Here is a 23,292-nt window from a genome sequence, read left to right as displayed (position 1 = left end):
TTCAAGCTTTGCTTGATGGTTTGGACTGCCCGTTCTGCCTGGCCATTGAATGCGGGCTTCAACGGGGCAGATGTGACATGCTTGATCCCATTGCAGGTCATGAATTCCTTGAATTCAGCACTGGTGAAGCACGGCCTGTTGTCACTGACAAGGACATCAGGCAGGCCATGCGTGGCAAACATGGCTCGTAGGTTTTCGATGGTGGCAGTGGACATGCTCACAGACATTATTACACAATCAATCCATTTTGAATAAGCATCCACAACAACCAAGAACATTTGGCCTAGAAACAGGCCAGTGAAGTCAACGTGGATCCTAGACCACAGTTTGGAGGGCCATCACCACAAACTTAGTGATGCCTCCTTGGGTGCATTGCTCAGTTGAGAGCAAGTGTTGCATTGACGCACGCAAGACTCCAAATCTGAGTCGGTGCTGGGCCACCACACATGGGATCTGGCTACAGCTTTCATCATTACTATGCCTAGGTGGGTACTGTGTAGGTTGCGTATGAACATTTCCCTGCCTTTCTTGGGCAAAACCACGCGATTACCCTGCAAAAGACAGTTCGCCTGTATGGACATTTCGTCTTTATGCCACTGGAACGGCTTGATCTCTTCGTGCAGCTCCGCTGGGACGCTGGACCAGCTCCCATGGAGGACACAGTTTTTTACAAGGGACAGTAAAGGATCCTGGCTGGTCCAGGTCCTGATCTGGCGGGCCATAACAGGTGACTTTTCGTTTTCAAATGCATCCATCACCAAGAGCAAGTCTGCAGGCTGTGCCATTTCCACCCCAGTGGTGGACAATGGAAGCCGACTGAGGCCGTCAGCACAGTTCTCTGTGCCTGGTCTGTGGCGAATTACATAGTTATATGCAGACAGCGTGAGCGCCCATCTTTGGATGCGAGCAGAGGCATTGTATTGATACCTTTGCTCTTTGAAAATAGCGATATGAGCGGCTTATGGTCAGTTTCTAACTCAAACTTAAGCCCAAACAGATACTGAGGTATTTTTTTTAAACCCGTAAATGCATACCAGAGCTTCTTTTTCAATCATGCTGTAGGCCTTTTCAGCCTTGGACAAGTTCCTGGATGCATAAGCGACCGGTTGCAATGTTCCCGATTCGTTTGCTTGTTGTAACACACATCCGACCCTGTACGAAGATGCATCTCAAGCTAGCACTGAACACTTACATGGGTTATACAGAACAAGCAGTTTGTTGGAACATAACAGATTTCTGGCTTTCTCATAAAAGCAGCCTCTTGTGATTTCCCTCATAACCAGCCATCACCCTTGCGTAGCAACACGTGTAGAGTTTCTAGCAAGGTGCTTAACCCGGGTCGGAAATTACCAAAATAATTGAGGAGTCCCAGGAACGACCGCAGCTCCGTCACGTTCTGTGGTCTCGGCGCGTTCTTGATGGCCTCCGTCTTGGCGTCAGTGGGTCTGATGCCGTCTGTCACGATTCTTCTCCCTAAGAACTCAACCTCAGGCGCCAGGAAAATACACTTCGAGCAATTCAACCTGAGTCCCACATGATCTAGCCGACTTAGAACCTCTTCCAGGTTCTGCAAGTGGTCGATGGTGTCCTGACCTGTGATCAATATGTCGTCCTGGAAAACCACGGTGCGCGGAACTGAATTTAGCAGGCTCTCCATGTTCCTTTGAAAAATAGCCGCGGCCGATCGAATCCCAAACGGGCATCGATTGTAGATGAACAGACCTTTGTGCGTGTTGATGCAGGTGAGGCCTTTCGAAGATTCCACCAGCTCCTGCGTCATGTAGGCCGAGGTCAGGTCGAATTTGGTGAACGTCTTTCCTCCTGCCAGCGTCGCAAATAGGTCGTCTGCCTTGGGTAGCAGGTACTGGTCATGCAGCGAAAAACGGTTTATCGTTACTTTACAGTCCCCACAATTTCTGACTGTGCCATCGCCCTTGAGAACTGGAACAATCGGACTGGTCCACTTGTTGAACTCAACCGGCGCGATGATGCCCTTTCGTTGCAGCCTGTCCAGCTTGACCTCGAATTTCTCTTGCATCGTATATGGCATCGCCTGTGCCTTGTGGTGGATGGGTTGTGTACCGGAAATCAAGTGGATCTGCACCTTCGCCCCCGAGAAACTTCCAAGGCCTGGCTCATACAATGACGGAAATTTGCTCAGAACCTGGGCACAAGAGGCGTAGTCGACGGACAAAAGCGCTCAGATGTCATCCCAGTTCCAGCGGATTTTTCCCAGCCAGCTTCTGCCGAACAGTGTGGGGCCATCTCCTGGTACAATCCATAGTGGGAGTTCGTGCACTGCTCCATCATAGGAGACTTTTACTGCTGCGCTGCCAATTACAGGGATCAGCTCTTTAGTGTAAGTTCTCAGCTTGGTATGAATAGGGCTCATCTTGGGCCTGTGTGCCTTGTTGCTCCACAGCCTGTCGAAGGCCTTTTTGCTCATGATGGACTGACTCGCACCCGTGTCCATTTCCATGGATACTGGAATTCCGTTCAGTTCAACTTATAACCTGATCGGTGGACATTTCGTGGTGAAGGTGTGTATCCCCGTACACTTCTGCCTCCTCGGTTTGAGTCTCTAGTTCAATTTGATCTGCCATGTATCGATCCTCCTCTGCAATGTGGTTGATACGTCCTTACTATACAGTATAAATGCACACGAGGCCCATGCTTTCTTCCTTAGCACTCAAGTGATGAAGGTGGGTGGAGCTTCCCCTTTTATACCTGAAGGTCCAAGTTAGGAGTGTCTCCCACCTAGTGGTCATTGTTCTCACAGTGTACAACTTAGGTCAGATTATACATGGGTTACAATGCTGGTTGAATACATGACAGTGGTGGGTTTGCAGCTCGCCTGCACATTCGCTGGAGTGTCCCATTGTTCCACAGCCTTTGCACGCATAGTATTTGAAGTGACATTGATGGGCTCGATGATCACCTCCGCAGCACCAACAAGGTGTCAATTGCCTCACATTAACGCTTGATGGCGGGCTCTGAGTCATCTGAGGTCGTGCAACTGCAGGCATGTAACATAGAAACATAGAAACATAGAAAATAGGTGCAGGAGTAGATCATTTGGCCCTTCGAGCCTGCACCGCCATTCAATAAGATCATGGCTGATCATTCCCTCAGTACCCCTTTCCTGCTTTCTCTCCATACCCCTTGATCCCTTTAGCCACAAGGGTCATATCTAACTTCCTCGTCAAAATAGGTGCAGGAGTAGATCATTCGGCCCTTCGAGCCTGCACCGCCATTCAATAAGATCATGGCTGATCATTCCCTCAGTACCCCTTTCCTGCTTTCTCTCCGTACCCCTTGATCCCTTTAGCCACAAGGGTCATATCTAACTTCCTCGTCAATATATCCAATGAACTGGCATCAACAACTCTCTGCGGTAGGGAATTCCACAGGTTAACAACTCTCTGAGTGAAGAAGTTTCTCCTCATCTCAGTCCTAAATGGCCGACCCCTTATCTTAAGATTGAGTCCCCTGGTTCTGGACTTCCCTATCATCGGGAACATTCTTCCCGCATCTATTCTGTCCAGTCCCGTCAGAATCTTATACATTTCTATGAGATCCCCTCTCGTCCTTCTAAACTCCAGTGTATAAAGGCCCAGTTGATCCAGTCGCTCCTCATATATCAGTCCCGCCATCCCGGGAATCAGTCTGGTGAACCTTCGCTGCACTCCCTCAATAGCAAAAACGTCCTTCCTCAGATTAGGAGACCAAAACTGAACACAATATTCCAGGTGAGGCCTCACCAAGGCCCTGTAAGACTTCCCTGCTCCTATACTCAAATCCCCTAGCTATGAAGGCCAACATACCATTTGCCTTCTTCACCACCTGCTGTACCTGCATGCCAACTTTCAATGACTGATGAACCATGACACCCAGGTCTCGTTGCACCTCGCCCTTTCCTAATCTGCCGCTATTCAGATAAAATTCTGCCTTCGTGTTTTTGCCCCCAAAGTGGATAACCTCACATTTATCCACATTATACCGCATCTGCCATGCATTTGCCCATTCACCCAACCTGTCCAAGTCACCCTGCAGCCTTTAAGCGTGTTCCTCACAGCTCACACCGCCACCCAGCTTAGTGTCATCTGAAAACTTGGAGATATTACACTCAATTCCTTCATCTAAATCATTAATGTATATTGTAAAGAGTTGGGGTCCCAGCACAGAGCCCTGCGGTACGTTCTGCCATTTGCATTCCTGCCTGAAAATGATGTTACTTTGTGTACAGTACTTGCCGAGACATCTTTATGCTGCGAAATTTGTTTGGTGTTATCGCTGGTGGACATAAATGCCTGGGCTATCGTTATGGCTTTGCTCAGGTTCAGTGTTTCAACAGTCAATAGTTTGCAAAGGATAACCTTATGGCCAATGCCAAGCACAAAAAAAGTCTCTTAGCATTTGCTTCAGGAATCCATTGAATTCGCAATGTGCTGCGAGGTGCCTTCGTTCGGCGATGTAGCTCACCACTTCCTGGCCTTCAGACCGTTGACACGTGTAAAATCGATACCTTGCCATCAGAATGCTCTCCTTCGGATTTAGGTGCTCCCGGACCAGTGTACACAGTTCGTCATACGATTTGGTTGTTGGTTTCATCGGATTCTTCCTGAAAAATCGGCCATAGGTTGTTGCCCCGCAGACAGTGAGGAGGATCGCCCTTCGTTTGGCAGCGTTCTCGTCCCCTTCCAGCTCGTTGGTCACGAAGTATTGGTCGAGTCTCTCCACGAAGGCCTCCCAATCATCACCTTCAGAGAATTTCTCCAGGATACCAACAGTTTTCTGCATTTTCGCATGATGGTTCGTTATCTCGTTGCCAGTTGTTATGTCTCAAATAAAGCAATGTGACTGAGTACTGTAGACATGAGTAAGTGTGACAGTCTCTTTATTCTAACTCCAGAGTACTGGTACAGCATGGGAGGCCTGCTTATATACAGTGCTCCCAAGAGATGCTGGGATCCCTTGGGATTCCAACAGATGTGCCGTCTGGTGGCGGTAGAATGCTGGTTACATAGTGTTGCATGCATAACAGGTAGGAAGTTACCAAAGTAGTTGAGTAGACCCAGGAACGAACGCAGCTCCGTCACATTCTGCGGCTTGGGTGCATTCTTGATCGCCTTGATTTTCACGTCAGTAGGTCTGATGCCATCAGCGGTGATTTTCCTCCCGAGGAATTCGACCTCCGGTGCCATGAAGACACACTTTGAGCGTTTAAGTCTGAGTCTCACTCTATCCAAATGCAGTAGAACCTCTTCCAGGTTGTTGAGATGTTCCTTGGCGTCACGACCGGTGATCAGGATGTCATCTTGGAACACGACAGTTCTGGGAACGGACTTTAGTAGACTTTCCATATTCCTCTGGAATATTGCTGCAGCCGAGCGAATTCCGAAAGGGCACCTGTGGTATATAAACAGCCCTTTTGCGTGTTAATGAACATAAGTCTCTTCGACTTCTTGACCAACTCCTGTGTCATATAGGCCGACGTCAATTCCAGTTTTGTGAACGACTTCCCTCCGGCTAGCGTCGCAAACAAGTCAGCCTTCGGTAATGGGTACTGATCTTGTTTCGAAACCCTGTTGGTCGTAGCCTTGTAGTCTCCACAGATTCTGACTGTGCCATCACTTTTCAGCTCAGGAACAATGGGGCTGGCCCATTCATTAAATTCAACCGGTGATATGATCCCTTCACGCTGGAGTCTGTCCAGTTCAATTTCGACCTTCTCCCTCATCATATATGGCACTACCCTAGCTTTATGATGGATGGGTCTTGCATCTGAGTCCACGTGGATCTGCACCTTGGCTCCCGTGAAGTTGCCGATACCTGGTTCGAACAGCGAGGGGAACTTGCTCAATACTTGGGCACATGTATCTTCCTCCGATGACAACGCCTTTATATCGTTCCAGTTGCATCTGATTTTCTCCAACCAGCTCCTACCGAGCAGCGTTGGGCCATTGCCTGGAATAATCCACAGCGGTAACTCGTGAACTGCACCGTTATATGACACATTTATTTGTGCACTGCCAATCACCTTGAACAGTTCTTTGGTGTATGTGCACAGCTTGGCATTAACAGGGCTCAGCCTGGGCCTCGCAGTTTTAGTAACCCACAGCTTATTAAATGCCCTCTCGATCATGATCGATTGACTCGCCCCCGTGTCCAGTTCCATCGATATCGGTATCCCGTTAAACTTCGCGTTAATCAAAATTGGTTTATTCTTGGTTATGAAGGAGTACAGTCCATACACCTCCTCCTCTGGCATCTCCACGTGGTGTGTTGCAGCTCGCTTGCTCATCTGCGAACACTTACGCTGGAGATGCCCCACTCTCAGACAGCCTTTGCAACTATTTTGCTTAAATCAACACTGCCGGTGCCGATGATTTCCCGTACAACGCCAACACGGAGAAGTCGGATACATTCCCGCTGGCAGACTTTGGTCAGCCACAAGTTCCGCGAACGCAGCTGCATAGTCCCTGCCATGTGCCGCTCTGCCGAATGCCGAATCAATCGCATTTACAGTACTTGCCGAGGTTCGGTTCTTCACCGCTATTTGCTTTAGACTCCTGTCCATCGTCAACCATGATTGAGCGATCTGGGTGGCCCTTTTTAAATCCAACTCCTCCACTGCCAGAAGTTTGCGCAGGATCACCTCGTGGTTGATACCGATAACAAAGAAGTCCCGCAGCATGTCTGCCAATACTGTAAAGAAACTTGCACGGTCCCGCTAGACATCTCAGGTCGGCAACGAATTCCGCCGCGCTCTGGCCCTCCAATCAAATGTGTGTATAAAATCTGTATCTCGAGATGATGATGCCATCGTCTGGTTTGAGGTGCTCCCGTACCAATGTACACAACTCCTGGTACATTTTCTCTGTTGGATCACTAGGCATGAGTAGATTCTTTATCAGACTGTAGATCTTTGAACCGCACACAGTGAGGCACACGGCCCGGCGCCGATCTGCATCGTCGACCCCCTCCATTTTGTTGGCCACAAAGTACTGGTTCAAATAGCTCACAAAGTCTGCCCAATCTTCTCCCTCCAAGAATCGCTCTAAAAGTCCAATCATTTTGCAAACAAAGATTTTTGTATTCTCGTCGCCAAATGTTATGTATGCAATAAAGGTTCAAACTGAGTACTGTTTAACTAAGCAAGGTATGACCTTGGCTCTGCTTTATTTAGGCCCAAAATGCCTGACTCTCAAAATGGCTGGCCTTTTATACCTGAGCAGCACCATGTGTGTGCTGCTCAGTGGCCTCCAACAATGACGCCATCTGGTGGCTACAAACAGAATGTACATACATGACACCTTCTTAACCACCTTATCTACCTGGCGTGCTACCTTTAGGGATCTGTGGACCTGCACTCCAAGGTCCCTTTGTGCCTCTACATATTTCAGTGTCGTACCAGTTAATGTGTATTCTATTGATTTGTGAGACCTCCACTAATGCATTACCTTACACTTATCTGGATTGAATTCCATTTGCCATGTTAGGCCCACCTGATCAGTATATTGATATCTGCAAAAGGACATAGACAGGCTAAGTGAGTGGGAAAAAATTGGCAAATGGAGTATAATGTTGGAAAGTGTGAGATCATGCACTTTGGCAGAAAAATATCCAAGAGCAAGTTATTATTTAAATGGAAAAAGATTGCAAAGTGCTGCAGTACAGCGGGACCTGGGGGTACTTGTGCATGAAACACAAAAGGATAGTATGCAGGTACAGCAAGTGATGGTGGATAGGCAATGGCAAACATTTAAAGATCACATGGATGAACTTCAACAATTCTACATCCCTGTCTGGAGTAAAAATAAAACAGGGAAGGTGGCTCAACCGTGGCTAACAAGGGAAATTAAGGATAGTGTTAAATCCAAGGAAGAGGCATATAAATTGGCCAGAAAAAGCAGCAAACCTGAGGACTGGGGGAAATTTATAATTCAGCAGAGGTGGACAAAGGGTTTAATTAGGAGGGGGAAAATAGAGTATGAGAGGAAGCTTGCTGGGAACATTAAAAACTGACTGCAAAAGCTTCTATAGATATGTGCAGAGAAAATGATTAGTGAAGATAAACTTAGGTCCCTTGCAGTCAGATTCAGGTGAATTTATAATGGGGAACAAAGAAATTGCAGACCAGTTGAACAAATACTTTTGTTCTGTCTTCATGAAGGAAGACACAAATAACCTTCCGGAAATACTAGGGGACTGAGGGTCTAGTGAGAAGGAGGAACTGAAGGAAATCCTTATTAGTCAGGAAATTGTGTTAGGGAAATTGATGGGATTGAAGGCCGATAAATCCCCGGGGCCTGATAGTCTGCATCCCAGAGTATTTAAGGAAGTGGCCCTAGAAATATTGGATGCATTGGTGATCATTTTCCAACAGTCTATCAATTCTGGATCAGTTCCTATGGACTGGAGGGTAACTAATGTAACACCACTTTTTAAGAAAAGAGGGAGAGAGCAAACGGCTAATTATAGACCGGTAGCCTGACATCAGTAGTGGGGAAAATGTTGGAATCAATTATTAAAGATGAAATAACAGCGCATTTGGAAAGCAGTGACAGGATCGGTCCAACTCAGCATGGAATTATGAAAGGGAAATCATGCTTGACAAATCGTCCAGAATTTTTTGAGGATGTAACTGGTAGAGTGGACAAGGGAGAATCAATGGATATGGTATATTTGGACTTTCAAAAGGCTTTTGACAAGGTCCCACACAAGAGATTGGTATGCAAAATTAAAGCACATGGTACGTTGGGTAATGTACTGACGTGGATAGAGAACTGGTTGGTAGACAGGAAGCAGAGAGTCAGGATAAACGGGTTCTTTTCAGAATGGCAGACAGTGACTAGTGGGGTGCTGCAGGGCTCAGTGCTGGGACCCCAGCTATTTACGATATACATTAATGACTTAGATGAAGGAATTGAGTGTAATATCTCCAGGTTTGCAGATGACACTAAGCTGGGTAGCGGTGTGAGCTGTGAGGAGGACGCTAAGAGGCTGTAGGGTGACTTGGACAGGTTAGGTGAGTGGGCAAATGCATGGCAGATGCAGTATAATGTGGATAAATGTGAGGTTATCCACTTTGGGGCCAAAAACACGAAGGCAGAATATTATCTGAATGGCGGCAGATTAGGAAAAGGGGAGGTGCAATGAGACCTGGGTGTCATGGTACATCAGTCATTGAAAGTTGGTATGCAGGTACAGCAGGCGGTGAAGATGGCAAATGATATGTTGGCCTTCATAGCTAGGGGATTTGAGTACAGGGCCTTGGTGAGGCCTCACCTGGAATATTGTGTTCAGTTTTGGTCTCCTAATCTGAGGAAGAACGTTCTTGCTATTGAGGGAGTGCAGCAAAGGTTCACCAGACTGATTCCAGGGATGGCAGGACTGACATATGAGGAGAGACTGGATCAACTGGGCCTGTATTCACTGGAGTTTAGAAGGATGAGAGGGGATCTCATAGAAACATATAAAATTCTGATGGGACTGGACAGGTTAGATGCAGGAAGAATGTTGCCGATGTTGGGGAAGTCCAGAACAAGGAGACATAGTCTAAGGATAAGGGGTAAGCCATTTAGGACTGAGATGAGGAGAAACTTTTTCACTCAGAGAGTTGCTAACCTGCGAAATTCACTACCGCAGAGAGTCGTTGATGCCAGTTGATTGGATATATTCAAGGAGGAGTTAAATATGGCCCTTACGGCTAAAGGGATCAAAGGATATGGAGAGAAAGCAGGAAGATGGTACTGAGGTGAATGATCAGCCATGACCTTATTGAATGGTAGTGCTGGCTCAAAGGCCCGAATGGCCTACTCCTGCACCTATTTTCTATGTTTCTATGTTTCTATGTGATCAGGAAGGCCAATGATATCATGGCCTTTATTGCAAAAGAGATAGAGTATAAAAGCAGGGAAGCCTTGCTACAGTTATACAAGGTATTACTGAGGCCACACCTAGAATACTGCGTGCAGTTTTGGTTTCCATATTTACGAAAGGATATACTTGCTTTGGAGGCATTTCAGAGAAGGTTCACTGGGTTGATTCTGGAGATGAGGGGGTTGACTTATGAGGAAAGGTTGAGTAGGTTGGGCCTCTACTCATTGGAATTCAGAAGAATGAGAGGTGATCTTATCGAAACATATAAGATTATGAGGGGGCTTGACAAGGTGGATGCAGAGAGGATGTTTCCACTGATAGGAAAGACTAGAACTAGAAGGCATAATCTTAGAATAAGTGGCTGCCCATTTAAAACTGATATGAGGAGAAATTTCTTCTCTCATAGGGTTGTAAATCTGTGGAATTCAATGCCTCAGAGAGCTGTGGAAGCTGGGACATTGAATAAATTTAAGACAGAAATAGACAGTTTCTTAAACGATAAGGGAATAAGGGGTTATGGGGAACGGGCAGTGAAGTGGACCTGAGTCCATGATCGAATCAGCCATGATCGTATTAAATGGCAGAGCAGGCTCGAGGGCTGTATGGCCTACTCCTGCTGCTATTTCTTATGTTCTTATATTCTTATTTCCTGCAGTCCGTGGCTTTCTTCTTCATTATCAACCACACAGCCTATTTTAGTGTCATCTGCAAACTTCTTAATCATACCCCCAACATTCAAGTCCAATTCATTGATATATACCACAAAAAGCAAGGGACCCAGCACTGAGCCATGACCCTCACCTGACTTACATTTATATAGTGCCTTTTACAACCTCAAGAAGTTCTAAAATGCTTTTCAGGCAATTAATTACATTTGAAGTGTAGTTGCTGTTGTTATGTAGGAAATATGGCAGTCCCACAAACAACGGTGAGATAATGACCAGATAATCTGAGGTTTTTTCGGTGTTGGTTGAGGGATAAATATTGGCCAGGACACTGGGGCGAACTCTCCTGCTTTGCTTTGAATTAGTGCCGTGGGATCTTTTATATCCACCTGAGAGGGCTGGGAGGACCTCGGTTTAACACTGCATCCGGAAAAAGGCACCTCCTACGGTGCAGCACACCCTCACTGCTGCAATGGGAGTGTCAGCCTAGACTTTGTGCTCAAGTCTCTGCAATGGAACCCAAGACCTTCTGGCTCAGAGATGAGAGTGCTACCTACTGAGCCACAGCTGACAGAAGGTCACCCAAGAAGCAATGCCAGATGGTTTTTGGACACAGGGTCAGTGGGACAGAGAAGTGAGTGACCATCTGCAGGAGCAGCAGAGAGAGACATGACTCATGGTGTATGGAACCCCTGAGATGGTGGAATTGTGCAATAGATACTGTGATGAATTGTACCTCCACTCCTGGTATTTTCAGGCATTACGACAACAGGGAGTGGATGGTGGCAGCTATAGGGGCCCCAAATAATTGGTCATAGGTGCACCTGACTAAACAAACAGGCAAAGTGGTTCTATAAACCAAATGTCCCAGACCAGGGGCAGATTTCCCATCTCCAATATTTTCAGAATTAATAAACGGAAGCATTCAAAGAAACTGATAAAAACGCACACTTTTTAAAATGCCCCGATGGCTCTATGGTTGATAATGAAGAGGAAAGTCATGGGCTGCAGGAGGATATCAATCCACTGGTCAGGTGGGCAGAGCAGTGGCAAATGGAATTAAATTCAGAGAAGTGAGAGGTAATGCACTTTGGGAGGGTTAACAAGGAAAGGGTTTACACATTAAGCGGTAGGCCACTTAATAGTGTAGATGAACAAAGGGACCTTGGAGTGCTTGTCCACAGATCCCTGAAAGTTGCAGGCCAGGTGGATAAGGTGGTTAAGAAGGTATATGGAATGCTTGCCTTTATTGGCCGAGGCATAGAATATAAGAGCAGGGAGGTTATGCTTAAAGTGTATAATACTTTGGTTAGGCCACAGCTGGAATACAGCATGCAGTTCTGGTCGCCGTATTATAGGAAGGACGTGATTGCACTAGAGAGGGTGCAGAGGAGATTTACTCAGATGCTGCCTGGAATGGAGAATCTTAGTTATGAGGACAGATTGGCTAGGCTGGGTTTGTTCTCATTGGAACAGAGGGGGTTGAGAGGTGACCTCATTGAGGTGTACAAAATATTGAGGGGCCTGGACATAGTGGAGAGTAAGGGTCTATTTCCATTGGTGGAGAGGTATATCACGAGGAGGCATAGTTTTAAGGTGGTTGGTGGAAGGTTTAGAGGGGATTTGAGGGGGGGCTTCTTTACGCAGAAGGTTGTGGGGATCTGGAACTCACTGCCTGGAAGAGTGGTGGATGCACAAACATTCACCACTTTTAAGAGATGGTTGGATGTGCACCTGCAGGGTTACGGACCGAGAGTTGGTAATTGGGATTAGACTGGATAACCTTTTGTTGGCTGGTGTAGATATAATGGTAAGTACTGCAGGGAATAGAATACAGCCAGGGTGATCTTCTGGATTAGCTTTGATCGCCTGAATGGGTCAGAGAGGAATTTTCCCAGATTTTTTTCTCCTTAAATTGGCCCAGGTTTTAATCTGGTTTTTGCTTCTCCCAGGAGATCACATGGCTCTGGTTGGGGTGGAGTTTAGATGGCTTCAGTATAAGGGGTGTCGCAGTTGTATGAGGCAGACTGGTTGCGCTGGATGCTCTTTGCCTTTCCGCCATTGTTCATTGTTCGTAGGTTTATATGTAACCTTCTGTTGTGTATGCAATAACTGTTAGACTGAGTACTGTTTAACTCCAAGAGGTATAACCTTGGTTCTGCTTTATTAAGGCCCAAAGTGACTAATATACAAAATGGCTGGCCTTTTATACTTGGACTGCACACACGTGCGTGCAGCCCAATGGCCTCCAACAGTGATGCCATCTAGTGACTAGTGATCCCAAAAGTATATACATGACAATATCCACCTCTGAGCTATTAACACAGTCTTTTATAAATTGAGATGGTCTGGTGTTTTATGCTCCTGGGTTAATGGTCTCAGTTCAACTCCAGCCTTGGGTGAGTGTTCAGAGTCTGTTGTGATTGGTGGCTCGGTGGCTGACCTGGTGGGAGTGGCAATGGCCAAGTCAGGAATTGAAAGTCCATATTCATTGAACATATCAGTGATTGAAAGTCCTGTTTCACTGATGACCACTGAGTCCTCTGATGACTGGGGGTAGGTTGGTTGGTCGTCGATTGTCTCTTCCTCCGACTGTTCCGGTTCATCTGTGTGCCGCAGCTTTGTCTGATCCATATGTTTCCTGCATGTTTGCCCATTTTTGAGCTTGACAATAAATACTCTGTTGCCCTCCTTGGCCATGACCGTACCAGCAATCCACTTGGGACCCTGACCATAATTCAGAACATATACAGGATCATTTACAGAACTATTGCATGACACAGCTGCGCGATCGTGATACCTTGGCTGACCATGTCTTCTATATTCAACATGGTTATTTAAGTCAGGGTGTACAAGAGATAGCTTGGTCTTAATACCTCTCTTCATCATTAGTTCAGCAGGCGAGACCCTGTTAAGCGTGTGTGGTCTTGTCCTGTAACTCAGCAGTATGCATGACAGGCGGGTCTGCAGTGACCCTTGGGTTACTCGCTTCATACTCTGCTTTATGATTTGGACAGCACGTTCTGCTTGCCCATTGGATGCAGGGTTGAACGGTGCTGACCTTACATGTTTTGATACCATTGAGTTTCATGAACTCTTGAAACTCCTGACTGGTGAAGCATGATCCGTTGTCACTAACAACGATGTCAGGCAGACCATGTGTCGCGAACATGACATTGAGATTCTCAATGATAGCTGTGGATGTGCTGGATGACATGATTATACACTCTATCCACTTCGAATATGCATCCATCACAACTAAAAACATCTTCCCTAGGAAGGGACTTGCAAAGTCTATGTGGATCTTGGACCATGGTTTAGACGGCCACAATCACAGACTCAGCGGCGATTCCACTGGTGCTTTGCTGAGCTGCATGCAAGTGTTGCACTAATGCACACATGATTCCAGCTCAGTGTCAATTCCCGGCCACCATACATGAGACCTGGCGATGGCTTTCAACACGATTGCCCCACAGTATACAATCCGACTGACTAGACAGTTCGTTTTTGCGATGAATGTAAGGTTTGGTCTCCTCGCACATTTGCTTGGGTTTGGCAGACCAATCACTTTTGAGGATGCAACTCTTCACCACCGATAAAATCGGGTCCTGGCTGGTCCAGATCTTAACTTGTTGAGCCGTGACAGGGGTTCCTTCACTCTCAAAAGCATCCATAACTAACAATAGGTCCGCCGGTTGTGGCATTTCCACCTCCGGTGTGGGCAACGGCAGACGGCTCAAAGCATCGGCACAATTCGGTGCCAGGGCTATGGCAAATGATATAATCACAAGCGAATAATGTCTGCGTCCACCTCTGGATGCGGGATGAAGCATTGGTATTGATACCTTTGTTTTCAGAGAACAGTGAAATGAACGGCTTGTGATCTGTCTCCAGTTCAAACCGAAGACCAAACAGGAACTGATGCATCTTTTTAACCCCATACACACAGGCTAGTGCTTCTTTCTCTACCATGCTGTGGGCTCTTTCCGCTTTCAACAAACTTTTTGAAGCATATGCGACTGGTTGACGTTTACCCGACTCATTAGCTTGTTGGAGTACGCAACCAATTCCATATGACGAAGCATCACAGGCCAATACTAAACGTTTACATGGGTCATAATGTACCATCAGCTTGTTAGAGCAAAGCAGATTAGTAGCTTTCTCAAAAGCTCTGTCATGAGACTCACCCCACACCCAGTTGTCGCCTTTTCTTAGCAGCATGTGCAGTGGTTCTAATAAGGTGCTCAATTTAGGTAGGAAGTTACCAAAGTAGTTGAGTAGACCCAGGAACGAACGCAGCTCCATCACATTCTGCGGCTTGGGTGCATTCTTGATGGCCTTGGTTTTCGCGTCCATGGGCCTGACGCCGTCAGCAGCAATTTTTCTCCCCAGGATTCAACCTCCAGTGCCATGAAGATGCACTTTGAGCGTTTCAGTCTGAGTCCCACTTTGTCCAGACAATGTAGAACTGCTTCCAGGTTGTTCAGATGTTCCTCAGAGTCACAACCTGTGATCAGGATGTCATCTTGGAACATGACGGTTCTGGGAACGGACTTCAGTCGACTCTCCATGTTCCTCTGAAATATTGCTGCAGCCGAGCAAATTCCAAAAGGGCACCTGTGATAAATGAACAGTCCTTTGTGCGTGTTAATGCGCATAACTTTCTTCAGCGTCTCAACCAGCTCCTGTGTAAAGTAGGCCAACGTCAAGTCCAATTTGGTGAACGACTTCCCCCCAGCTAGCATTGCAAACAAGTCATCAGCCTTCGGTAACGGGTACTGATCCTGTTTCGAACCCTGTTGATCGTAGCCTTGTATCTCCACAGATTCTGACTGTGCCATCACTTTTCAGCACAGGAACAATGGGGCTGGCCCATTCATTAAATTCGACCGGTGATATGATCCCTTCACGTTGGAATCTGTCCAGTTCAATTTCGACCTTCTCCCTCATCATATACGGAACTGCCCGAGCTTTATGATGGACGGATCTTGCATCCGAGTCCAAGTGGATCTGCACCTTGGCTCCTGTGTTTTGTGTTCCTAACACAGATGAGGCTACACACAGGGAGGTTAAAGTAACAGTGACCTCAGTCTTTAATAAGACACTCCAGATTGAGGAACAGGTCTTAGGGCTGGCTTATATACAGTGCTCCCAAGCGATGCTGGGATCCCTTGGGACTTCAGGAGATGAGCTCCCTGGTGGCGGAACATGGGAGTGCATGCTTTACAGATACACAACATCACTCCCCACCCCCCCAAAGTCAAATTGAAAACTATTTACAAGGTGAGGCAGTCGGGAGCCTTTCTTTCCCTGGTGGACCGCCTTGGTACAAATGTCTGTTCTGGTGTGTTGGCTGTGCCTTCGCTGGTCGGGCGTGTTGTTGGCCCTGCAGGGCGGCTAGGTGAGCCTGGCCTTGCTGGGCTGTTGGACATGATGGGTTCGATTTCCTGGTCCGGCGTAGTGTCGTTGATCCTTTAGGTGTGTGTTGTGGGCTCGAAAAAGGTGGTGTCTGCTGTGGGTTGTTCAGGGCAGTCTGTGAATCGCAGCCTCGTTTGGTCCAGGTGCTTTCTGCAAATTTGTCCATTGTCTAGTTTGACTACAAACACCCTACTCCCTTCTTTAGCTATCACCGTGCCCGCGATCCACTTGGGACCATGTCCATAGTTTAGCACATACAGAGGGTCATTCAGATCAATTTCCCGTGACACAGTGGCACGACCATCGTTTACATTTTGTTGCTGCCGCCTGCTCTCTACCTGATCATGCAGTTTGTGGTGAACCAGCGCGGGTCCGGTTTTAAGTGTCCTTTTAATGAGTGGCTCAGCCGGGGGCACCCCAGTGAGCGAGTGGGGTCTCGTGCAGTAGCTGAGTAGTACTCGGGACAGGCGGGTTTGGAGTGAGCCTTCTGTGACTCGTTTAAGGCTTTGTTTGATTGTTTGTACTGCCTGCTCTGACTGCCCATTGGAGGCTAATTTAAACGGGGCCGAGGTGACATGTTTGATCCCATTGCGGGTCATGAATTCTTTAAATTCGGCACTGGTGAAACATGGCCTGTTGTCACTGACCAGTATGTCAGGCAGGCCGTGGGTGGCAAACATGGCCCTCAGGCTTTCAATGGTGGCGGTGGTGATGCTTCCCGACATTATTTCACGTTCAATCCATTTTGAAAAAGCATCCACCGCCACCAGGAACATTTTACCGAGAAACGGGCCCGCATAGTCGACATGGATCCTCGACCATGGTCTGGAGGGCCAGGACCACAAACTTAGTGGTGCCTCTCTGGGCGCGTTGCTCAACTGAGCACATACGCTGCATTGCCGTACACAGGACTCTAAGTCAGAGTCAATACCGGGCCATCACACATGGGATCTGGCTATTGCTTTCATCATTACTATATCCGGGTGTGTGCTGTGGAGATCCGAGATGAACATCTCCCTGTCCATTTTTTGGTAGCACTACGTGGTTACCCCACAACAGGCAGTCTGCCTGGATGGACAGCTCGTCCTTTCACCACTGGAACGGCTTGATTGGCTCTTGCATTTCAAGGGGGATGCTGGCCCAGCTCCCATGCAGTACACAGCTTTTTACTAGGGACAGCAGATGATCTTGGCATGTCCAAGTTCTAATCTTGCGGGCTGTGACAGGTGATTTCTCATTTTCAAACGCTTCCATGACCATCAACAAGTCTGTGGGCTGCTCCACCATCAACAAGTTTGCAGGCTGCGCCATTTCCACCCCCGTGGTGGACAATGGTCGCCGACTGAGAGCATCCGCACAGTTCTCGGTGCCTGGCCTGTGGCAGATGTTATAGTTATACGCTGATAGCGCGAGTGCCCACCTTTGTATGCAGGCTGAGGCATTAATATTTATCCCCTTGCTTTCAGTGAACAGGGATGTGAGGGGCTTGTGATCGGTTCCCAGCTCAAATTTGAGGCCAAACAGGTATTGATGCATTTTCTTTATCCCGAACACACACGCTAATGCCGCTTTCTCAATCATGCTGTCGGCCCTCTCGGCCTTAGACAAGCTCCTGGAGGCATAGGCGACAGGTTGCAACTTCCCCACAATGTTAGCTTGTTGTAATACACACCCGACTCCATACGACGACGCATCACATGCGAGCACAAGTCTCTTACATGTGTTATACAATACAAGCAGCTTGTTGGAGCATAAAATGTTTCTGGCTTTCTCAAAAGCAATTACTTGGTTTTTTCCCCATACCCAGTTCTCACCTTTGCACAGTAACACAAGTAGGAGCTCTAAAAGGGTGTTTAACCCCGGTAGGAAGTTACCAAAATAGTTGAGGAGTGCCAGGAACGACCACAGCTCTGTGACGTTCTGTGGCCTGGGCGCGTTCCTGATAGCCTCTGTCTTGGCGTCTGTGGGCCGAATGCCATCTGCCGCGATCTTTCTCCCCAAAAACTCCACTTCTGTTGCCATGACAATGCATTTCGACCTCTTCAGCCGCAGCCCTACGCAATCCAGTCGCTGGAGGACCTCCTCCAGGTTTTGTAGGTGCTCGGTGGTGTCCCGATCCGTGACCAATATGTCGTCCTGAGAGACCACCGTGTGTGGTACCGACTTGAGTAGGCTCTCCATGTTTCTCTGGAAGATTGCTGCAGCCGACCGAATTCCAAACGGGCATCTGTTGTAGATGAACAGTCCCTTGTGCATGTTGATGCAGGTGAAGCCCCTTGAAGACTCTTCCAGTTCCTGCGTCATGTAGGCCGAAGTCAGGTCGAGCTTGGTGAATGTCTTGCCTCCTGCCAGCGTCACAAATAGGTCATCTGTCTTAGGTAGCGGGTATTGGTCCTGTTGCGAGAAACGATTAATAGTTATTTTATAATCGCCGCAAATCCTGACCGTGCCATTACTTTTGAGTACTGGAACAATCAGGCTGGCCCACTCGCTGAATTCCACTGGGGAGATGATGCCCTCGCGTTGCAGCCTATCCAGCTCAATTTCCACTCTCCTCATCATCATGTGAGGAACTGTTCGTGCCTTGTGGTGAATGGGTCGTGCCTCTGGGACCAAGTGGATCTACGCCTTCTCCCCGGAAAAGTTTCCAATGCCTGGCTCAAAAAGGGAAGGAAATTTGTTAAGAACCTGGGTACATGAGACCTCATCGACATGTGATAGTGCTCGGATGTCATCCTAGTTCCAGCGGATGTTGCGCAGCCAGCTCCTTCCAAGCAGTGTGGGGCCATCGCCCGGGACAATCAAGAGTGACAGTTCGTGCACGTGCCCTCGTAGGTGACCTTGACCATGGCACTGCCCAGGACAGTGATGAGCTCTTTGGTGTACATTCTCAGTTTTGTGTGGATGGGGCTCAGGGCTGGTCTGAATGCCTTGTTGCACCACAGTCTCTCAAACATCTTTTTACTCATGATTGATTGGCTAGCGTCAGTGTCCAGTTCTAAGGTTATGGGTAAGCCATTCAATTTTACATTTAGCATTATAGGTGGACATTTCGTCAAAAATGTGTGCACCCAGTGTACTTCAGCATCTGCCTCCTCTCTCTGAGGTTCGAAATAGCTTTGATCCACCATGGACCAATCTTCCTCTGCCATGTGGTGGTTAGCAGGTTTTGCAGAGCTTGCAGCTCGTCTGCAAGCTCGTTGGAGGTGTCTCGTTGTTCAACAGCTCTTGCAAACATACCCTTTGAAGCGGCATGAATAGGCTGAATGGAAGCCTCCACAACGCCAACAAGGTGTGAATTGCCTTGCATTCATCCTTTGTTGGGGACTCTGAGTCACCTGGGTCACTTGAGGCCTGCTGGCAGTTGCAGACTCGTGGTTTCTGCCCTATACATTTCTGCTCGCAAACACAGTTCCAGTTAATTTATGAACAATTGCTAGCACTTGTGTGCTGAGAGATTTGTTTGGTGTTATCACTAGTGGACATAAACGCCTGTTTTATCACAATGGCCTTACTGAGGGTTGGTGTCTCTACAGTCAAAAGTTTTCTTAGGATGGTCTCGTGGCCAATGCCCAGTACAAAAAAGTCTCTGAGAATTTGCTCCAAGTAGCCACCAAACACATTGTCCTGCAAGTCGCCTTAGCTCCGCGACGTAGCTCACCACTTCCTGACCTTCAGATCGCTGGCATGTGTAGAACCGATACCTCGCCATCAGCACACTCTCCCTCGGGTTAAGATGCTCCCGAACCAGTCTACACAGCTCCTCATACGACTTATCTGTGGATTTCACCGGAGCCAGAAGATTCTTCATGAGGCTGTAGGTCGGTGCCCCACAGACCGTGAGGAGGCTCGCTCTCCTTTTTGCAGCGCTTCCTTCTTCGTCCAGCTCGTTGGCTACTATGTACTGGTCTAGCCATTCGACATAGGCTTCCCAGTCCTCACCCTCCGAGAACTTCTCCAGGATGCCCACAGTTTGCTGCATCTTTGTGTTGGATTCGTATTCTCGTCACCAGTTATTGTGTTCCTAACACAGATGAGGTTGCACACAGGGAGGTTAAAGTAACAGTGACCTCAGTCTTTAATAAGACAACTCAAGGGTGAGGAACAGGCCTTAGGGGCCGGCTTATATACAGTGCTCCCAAGGGATGCTGGAATCCCTTGTGACTTCAGGGGATGAGCTCCCTGGTGGCGGACCATGGGAATGCATGCTTTACAGATCCACAATACTGTGAAGTTGCCGATGCCTGGTTCGAACAACGAGGGGAACTTGCTCAGTACTTGGACACATGTACCTTCCTCCGACGACAAAGCCTTGATATCGTTCGAGTTGCATCTGATTTTTTCAAGCCAGTTCCTGCTGAACAGCGTTGGACCATTGCCTGGGACAATCCATAGCAGTAACTCATGAACCGCACCGTCATACGACACTTTAATTGCGGCATTGCCAATTACCATTATGTGTTCTTTGGTGTACATGCGCAACTTGGCATTGACTGGACTCAGCCTGGGTCTCACAACCTTAGTATCCCATCCTCTGTTGAACTGTTTAACTCCAAGAGCTATAACCTTGGCTCTGCTTTATTAAGGCCCAAAGAGATTAATATACAAAATGGTAGGTCTTTTATACTTGGGCTGCACACACGTGCGTGCAGCCCAATGGCCTCCACAGTGATGCCATCTAGTGGCTAGTGATCCCAAAAGTACATACATGACATCTTCAGGGCTGCTGACCGAGGACCGTGTGGCTCTTTATCGGCTGGCGTGGACACGATGAGCCAAAATGGCCTACTTCTGCGCTGTAAATTTCTATGTTCCTATGTTTCTATGGTTTTTCTCCAGGGTTGCTCAGTCCTGGGGATCAATCTTCAATTCCTGAAGACTCCAGACCAATCCTGGAAAGTTGGCAACTCTGGGTGGGGGCTCGAGCTGTGGGATTCCTTTTACTCAAATGAATGTCTGTCCCACCTTTGACAGAGACGGAAATTCCCGTATTGGACTGTATCGTCACCTGAGAACTCATTTTTGGAGTGGAAGCAAGTCTTCATCAATTTCGAGGGACCGCCTATGATGATCTCATAGAAGCATATAAAATTCTGACGGGATTGGACAGGTTAGATGCAGGAAGAATATTCCCAATGTTGGGGAAGTCCAGAACCAGGGGTCACAGTCTAAGGATAAGGGGTAAGCCATTTACAACTGAGATGAGGAGAAACTTCTTCACTCAGAGAATTGTGAACCTGTGGAATTCTCTACCACAGAAAGTTGTTGAGGCCAGTTCGTTAGATATATTCAAAAGGGAGTTAGATGTGGCCCTTATGGCTAAAGGGATCAAGGGGCATGGAGAGTGCTCTGTAAGCTTGTAATGTTTGTAGCTCCACACTGTGGATGTGGACGTATTGTGTACTGCAAGTGCAGGGTTAAAAGTAAACAGAACCAGGCAGATTTCCGGAGGCTTCCGGGAGAGCAGCCTGCCATGTTGGAAGCTGTGTGTGCTTGTGTTCTGTGAATATATCACATTTGGCGATTGAGATGGGATTTTTCGGATGATTTAAAGCTTAAATTTTGTTGGGGAAGGATTCAGCCAGCCGACAGAGAGACTTTGGAAGTTTCTGTCTTTGGAAAAAAGCTACAAAATCCAAGGTAAAATACAGCTCACGGTGTGAACAGCTAGAGATTAAAATGGCAGGTGTAATCGGACATTTGGGGGAATATAGACACGACTGGGAACGTTTTAAAGCGTATGTGGATCGGCTAGAAATGTATTTCACTGCAAATAACATAATCGAAGTTCCAGACAATGCAGTCCAGAACCGGGCTGTGTTGGAATGGAGGCTGGTCCGACATTATATGAAACCCTTGTAAATCGGCTTGTTCCTGACGAGCCAAAGGACACAACGCTTAAAGAGATTTTAACGAAGCTGGAGCAGCACTATTAGAAATTGCTGAAAGCTATCGTTTCGGGATTCAGTATCAAAAGGCTGATGAAGGTATCAGTGATTACATCGTAGCATTAAAAAAGCTATCGATGCACTGTAATTTTGGAAACTTTCAAAACCGCGCATTACAGGATCGTTTTGTTTGTGGGGTGAAAAATGATGCGATCAGAAGGAAGTTGTTGACGACGGATGACTTGACTTTCGAGATTGCTTGTCAGACAGTGAGGTCGATGGTCATGGCCAAACAATATTCCCGAGAATTAAATAATGATTACGGTCGTCAGTCAACCGAGTAAATCACCTGCAGGTTCAAAGTAAAAGACAGTGGGGGCGCAAAGTCTCAGAAACTGGAAATTCTAACAGAGCGTCGAAGTCGTGCTATAGGTGCCTGGGACAACACATTGCTCAAAGTTGTCCATACGTGAAGGCAGAGTGTTTCTTCTGCAGAAAGACTGGGCATCTTGCGAAGGCATGCGGACTGAAGGGTAAACCAGCTTTTAAAGCTATAAGTCCAGCGTTCAAAGCTATGAGTAGAAATCCCGAGAGACTAAATAGCATGGAAGAACAACAACAGGATGAGGAGATGTTAGAGTTACACGTCATCAGGAGCATGAGGTTAACGGACAGCGATTCGGAAAGCATCAAACTCCACATAGATTTTGAGATTTCAAGATATCAATGGAAATTGACACGGGAGCATCTATGAGTGTAGTACCGGAGTCACTATACCGCGACAAATTGCGTGTTTTTCAACTGGAGAAATCCAAGATAGAGCTGCGAGGCTACTCGGGAGAGAAAATTCCTGTAGTAGGACATATCACCGTACCGGTGAAATATAAAGATCAATTTCAGAACTTTCCTCGAATAGTAGTGAAAGAGATAAGCCAGCCTTACTTGGAAGAAATTGGTTGAGCTCACTGAAGCTGGATTGGAGTAAGATTTTCTGTGTGGAAGCGAGATTTTCATCAACGGATGAGGTTATCAAGAAGTATTCGAAGGTGTTCTGCGAATCGGGCAGTCCGATTCAAGGCTTCAAGGCGAGTGTCAAGGTACAGAAGGATGCTAGGTCGGTTTACTACAAGCCATGTTCTGTACCATAAGCACTCAAGGAGAAAGTTGAGCAAGAACTCAAAAGACTAGAGACTGAGAACATTATTTGTAAGATAGATCGATGTAATTGGGCTACACCCATTGTTGTTGTACCGAAGTCTGATGGTAAGGTAAGATTGTGTGGTGATTATAAAGTAACCGTAAACCAGGTTCTAGAGGGTAATGTCCCCAATACATTGCCGAATATAGAAGATTTGTTCACAACACTGACAGGTGGTCAGATCTTCTCAAAACTGGATCTTACGAATGCCTACTTACAGCTTGAACTCGATGAGGAG

This window comes from Pristiophorus japonicus, chromosome 5 (genome assembly GCF_044704955.1).
Source record: "Pristiophorus japonicus isolate sPriJap1 chromosome 5, sPriJap1.hap1, whole genome shotgun sequence".
NCBI classification, from domain to species: Eukaryota; Metazoa; Chordata; class Chondrichthyes; family Pristiophoridae; genus Pristiophorus; species Pristiophorus japonicus.
Note: the sequence above shows the minus strand (reverse complement) of the source record.